The sequence below is a fragment of the Nyctereutes procyonoides genome, unplaced genomic scaffold (assembly GCF_905146905.1).
Source record: "Nyctereutes procyonoides isolate TBG_1078 unplaced genomic scaffold, NYPRO_anot_genome, whole genome shotgun sequence".
NCBI lineage: Eukaryota > Metazoa > Chordata > Mammalia > Carnivora > Canidae > Nyctereutes > Nyctereutes procyonoides.
In genome coordinates, this window is record NW_026575043.1 from 12,935,681 (window position 1) to 12,941,680 (window position 6,000).

Genomic DNA, 6,000 nt, shown 5'->3' on the forward strand with positions numbered 1-6,000 from the left:
CTCCCATAGGCAGGGACCGACTCTGTTCGCTGCTTTCCCCGGAGCCTCCTACAGCGCCTGGCACATGGTAGGCATTCAATTAATGTTTGCTAAACAAACTGGAGGATGAGAAATACAAATTCTGCCTTTCGCAGTTGTTGTGGGGATTCAATCAATCTGAATGTATGTAAACTGTTTCGTAAACTCACAGCCGTTTAAGTGATTATGTTAGTAGGTATAGTAGGTGCCCCCACTAAAGATCTGCTGTTTGGCTGTCATTGCCCTGCTCCCCACTTTGATTTCTCCTCTCTGACCAGGATAATCTCCACAGACACAATCCCCACTGAGTCCCCAAAGCATCTTGAATAGACCCTGAGCACAGAAGGTTCACACTGCACCGGAATAGCTGGTTTTACTGATCGACCATTATCACCAAACTGTGGGCTCCTTTGAGGCAAGAACTCTGGTTTATTCATCTCAGTATCCTCATCTTGTCAGATGTAGCCAGCACTAGCTGTGTGCTCCAAGAAGAATGAATGAAAGGCATGTACACTGTATTTGATCCATTGAATTCATTTTCATCCAGAATGTGTGTCAGACCAGTAGGGACAGATGAGCTGTGCTACCCGTCCTCAGAGTTCGGAGGCTGCCCCCAGGACAAAGAAGGGATGTGGGACGTGTGTCCAGCAGACCAATGAACCAGCTCTGCAGTGTGTGTTATGTGAGTTAAACCAGCTTTTGTGGGCTAGTGTTGGAATCTAACCATCATGCTTTAAACAAGTTTTTCCAGGCATTTAAAAAATAGCCCATGTGGACAAGAATGCCCACTTTACTAAATAAAACAACAAAATTAAAAACACATGCTATCCCATCCTATCAGTGGACCCCAAATATGCCCTCATTGATATTGGTTGGTTTTGAGTGGTTTGAATCCTGCTACCCACCCTCCCCAACCCCCCACCAAACACACATATTTCACTTCTCCATGGACTGGAGTCTATGTTGAGTTAATTAAATAGGAGCACAGCAGAAAGAAATCAATTTGAATTCAAGGCAGCAGGGTTTGTGGGAAGTATTTCTCTCACTGAATTCACCCTGCCAAGTCATAAAAACACATCTGAGGTTCCGCTGGTGTTTTGGCAGGAGCAGGACAGCGTGTGCAAGAGAGTCACAAGGGCCCCAGCTGGGACAGGGAGTGACACTCTTTCCCCACTCAGGAGTCCCTGCCCCTGGTCCCACTCCTCACTTTCTCCTTTTGTCCTTTCCTGTTTGCTGGGCTCACTTGGTGAAGTGTGTCCTGAAGTGTGTACATGCGGTGGGGAGCAGGCCACCTGCTGCAGTGGCCCCCAAATAGAGGACCGGTTGGCTTTAATTATTTGCATTAACTTCACAGAGCAACAGAGATGTCTGCCAAACACATAAAAGGCAGAGCCCGTAATTAATCTTCACGGAGTGTCCAATTCTTGGCAAGCTTAATGAGCTGATGTTCACCTTGCACGTCAGCACGGCACTCTCTAATTCCTCCACACATCAAGTAAATGTACATGAACCCAAGGTGAGGCACGCTAGCATAACCCATAGCTCACTGTGCGGGATCATGAGTACAAGGATGGGAAGCCCCCAGGGTCCCCTGCACAGGTGCAGCGACAGCAGGAGGGCTGCTAACTGAACAGGAAATGGTTACATCTTTCTAATTGTATGGCAGAGCCATTGCCTGCCTGACCAGCAGAGCAACTGCAGACAGTTGTTTTGCTTTAGCAAAACGGAGTCTTTTCGGATTGACAAGAAAGGGAACATCTTCTAATCTTTGCAGATGCTTGCTGAACCCTCGGCAATCCGTAAGGAAGGCTGCATTTTGCAGCTGCAAAAGGAAAGATGTACTCCCAGAGAGTGTGGGTGTGTGTGCCCAAAGTCCTGCTCGGGAGCAGCTTGGTGCCCACCTGCATGAGCAAAGGTGAACTGAAGTGCGTGTGGGTTGGTCAGGGCAGGGAAGCGGGGTGAGGGTTCCAGTTCCCAAGCTTGATGCTTCATACTGGATAGTCTATTGGGTTCCTGACACCCTTGGTCCAAAGACACCACCCCAATCCTCCTGTTGGCAGCAGATGGATCAAGGTGCTTCCCAAGCCTGGCCAGGTGGGAAGTGGTCTTTAAAGTGTTTCATTTCACTTGCTCAGTTTATTTCAGTACCCATCATTCATCGGCCTGGCCCTGCTGCTGGTTGGGAATTCAGCTGTCCTCTGCCACCCACTCTCCATGTCCAGCAGTCTGGCCGCGGTGCCAGCAAGCAGGACAGAGGAACAGGCACCTTTAAGAGAATCTGCACTGCATTTAGTAAGAATCACTCTCCCTTGGGGTGCCTGGCTGGCTCAGTCGGTGGGGTCTGCAACTCTTGATCTCCAGGTTGTAAGTTTGAGCTCCATGTTGGGTGTAGAGACCACTTGAAAAAAAAAAAAAGTCTTTAAAAAAAAGGAATCACTCTCCCTTGTATGTGCATATATAAATATGTAATGTGAGTATAGACGAGGACAGAGAAGGCTTCCTGTTCTAGCATTTGAGGCTAATCCCAAGCCCCATCTGGGACCAGATAGGAAATCATGGATTCAGAAGTCAACATTGGACTTATGGGGCATGCCCTTGAGAAGACTGGATTGACGAGAAACCCCAAAGTTGCACTGTGCTGCTCTGTGTATCTAGAAGGTACGACACAGCATTGGGTTAACACCGGAAGTTGAGAAAAAGATCAGAAGGTGCTGGGAAGAAGTTCAAAAGACAATGCTCTCTGTATGAAACGCTCACTGGCCTGTGTCAGCCTAACCAATTCTTCCTTCAAAGCTTAGATCACAATGTCCTCCTTACTGTAGATTTCCCTGCCCTCATCTAACCTCCCCCTTGCCCCTCTCACGATTCCTGACACTTTTCTGTGTTCTTGGAACAGAAATGGCCATGGCCTTCCCAGTCTCTGATACAAAATAATTACTAAAAATACCCAAGTTTTAATAGTTTGTTAACAACCTGCTGACCCAGGTCCTAAATTCACCCTCAAATTACCCCCGGATATTCTCGTGGGCCCCACCACAGGTTACCATAAAGGCACTCAGCAACACCTTCATGGTTGAACTTCGGTCTTGGTCTTCACCTGGAGAAATGGGAGCCCCGGTCTGCTTGAGGAAAGCACCCCTCTTCTGCCCAGCAGATGCCCTTGTGAAAACTCATTCATTGTGGGTCCCTCTGCTTCACTGGACTTCTCTGGCCTGTGAAGGAGCACAGGGAAAGAGGTCTCCCTCCATTCTGTGCCTTATTTCAGAACCCGAGCCAAGACACACTCTGTGTGCACCCCAAGTCTACAGAGGCCCCTGTTCACCTTCTGTTGTTCTCCCCATTTATAGATCCAGTGTCTCAGCCCAGATGGGATAAGGGTGCCATGCAATCCCCTCCATGCTCCTGCCTTTCTCTTCAATATCCTAGGGACCAAGCATAAGCCTTTCCTCCTCCTTCCAGTTAAAAACCAAAACCAAAACCAAAAACCAAAAACACACAAAAGCAACCAGGCTGATGAACTGATGCAAATTAATCACCTGGGCAGGGGAGGCAACAGGCTCTGCTGGTACACATCTGCTCAGACTGACCTGAGAATACCAGAACACACACCTTTGCACAAATGGAAAGGGCTCTAGTAGAACACTTGTCACATTTTTGTGATTGTGTCTTCACAGCCAGACTCGGTACTCCTTGCGAGCAGGGCTCTCAGACTCTTCACCTTTATGTTTTACACCCTCGATCTGTAAACATAGTAACTGCTGTTTACTGGGTCCTTCTTGTGGATAGACCAGTGCAGGCTGGAACTTGTCTGATAAGTGTCCATGGTCCTAAATAAAATCTGTTTGCATTAAAAGCTAAGAAAGATGAACAACTAACCTTTAACTTCTTTCTCTAGTCCCCATATGAATTACCAAACCTCCCACAAGATCAAAAGAGGTACGTGAAAGTCCAGGACATGACACAAAGATGAGGGTGTGGTGGTAGGGTAGAGTATAGTGAGCAAGGAGCCTTCCTTCTTCCTCTGTAGGGTTCAAAATATTTCTTCATTTGATCATTCTCCCTAAAGAAGCTGACCAATTACCTCGATTTCATCTCAAAGCCCTAAAGATTGGGAATGAAATGTACAGAAGCATTCATTATGAGCTTGACCACGATAGAGAATTTGTAAGGTGGATTATTTGGGCATGGGATTTGAAAATTAGTCAATTCTACCCTCTGCAGGATGATAGAACGTATAAAGTTTTACTCTATATTTGATTAAAATGTTTGCCAGGCTTCCATAACTGACGTTCTTGATTTGGTTTTCTATTTTGGTGATAGTCTTGGCATAGACTGCACCTACCATTATTACCATTAATAAGAGAGAAGTAACTTCTGTGATCTTCTGGAGCCATGAAATTTTATGTTAGAGGTCTACGATAATTCAGTCCAAGTATCCCTCTGATGGCTCAGCTCCCCAATCCCATGATGTGGATGGTTGCGTCCAACTCACCAGGCACTTATTAAAGAATAGAGATTCCTGGTACATCCTCCTGTAGATCCTGAATTATTCTGTCTGGGAAGGGTCTCAGGAAAATGAGTTTTTAAAAACAAACCAAGTTTGATAATCTTTGCAATTGATAACGTCTCTTGACAGAAGTTTCTCAAGGCTATGATTAAATGCCTGTGAGGATGCTTAAAATAGCCCAAAACCATTCCAGACAATTCTGAGAATTTTGTCGAGCCAAAATTCTTTCCCTGTGCCTTCTACCAATCGATATGTTCTTTGGAAACAAGTTGAACCAGTGCAATCTTTCTTCCACCTGACAGATCCTCAAATACTAAAGATAAGTAGGAATGAATCGATCTTCTCCAGATTATAACACACTAGTTGTGTTGACAGCTCTTCCTACAACCATAGTCCCTTTGGTACAATTCTTCTAGATTGCAGGCCTCCAGCAGGGCAGGCCATGTACTATACGACCTTTCATCACAGTACAGTTCCAAGATACACTTGGGAATCATTCATGTATTCAACTAATATTTGTAGACCACCTACTATGTACTAGGGATCCTCCTAAGCCCAAGAGGACAGCCATAAATCAAAGTCCCCAATCTGGGATCCCTGGGTGGCGCACCGGTTTGGCGCCTGCCTTTGGCCCAGGGCGTGATCCTGGAGACCCGGGATCGAATCCCACATCGGGCTCCCGGTGCATGGAGCCTGCTTCTCCCTCTGCCTGTGTCTCTGCCTCTCTCTCTCTCTCTCTGTGACTATCATGAGTAAATAAAAATTAAAAAAAAAAAAAAAACAAAACAAAGTCCCCAATCTCCTAACACTTTACTTCTAGTCAGGGAGAGAGACGAAAGGCAGATAAACAAAATAGGTACAGATAAGATGGGATAAGTGCTGAGAAGAGAATTAGGCAAGGTAAGGAGATAAGGTAAAGAGTAGAGGGTGCATTTAATAAAAATGTGTGAATTTGAAATTTTGGTCCAGGCGTATGAAATGCACCAGATGAATATTTGTGAATACAGATCATTATTCTTAGATCCTGAGGGAAGGCACGAGAACAATCTATATTCCAGCCAATAGAGGGCAGCTGAGTGCAAGACATATTGCCACGAGCTGAGCTGAGTAGAGCATCTTCCTGGGCCACAGGGACACACCCCAGTCATTGTCCAGTGAGCAGCACATTAACCCCCCAGCCAGGAGAATCTCCTTAATATTTCTTATGATTAAATGTTCACCAGGTTGTAAGAGTTATTTTACTATACTGAGAATTTTCTTTCCTTCCTTGCACAGAACCAATAGTCCTGCTTAACGGGACGACAGAGTTCAATTTTGGAACACCCCCCACCCCCCCAAAAAAAAAAAATCCTTTCTTTCCAGGACTTTCCTGTGAGGTTGAATTAGTGAGCGACTCACACAGAAATAAGGATCCAGTTCCTTCTCACAGACTAAAGATGCTCTATTTGGAATGTCCGCATGACTACCTCCTCAAA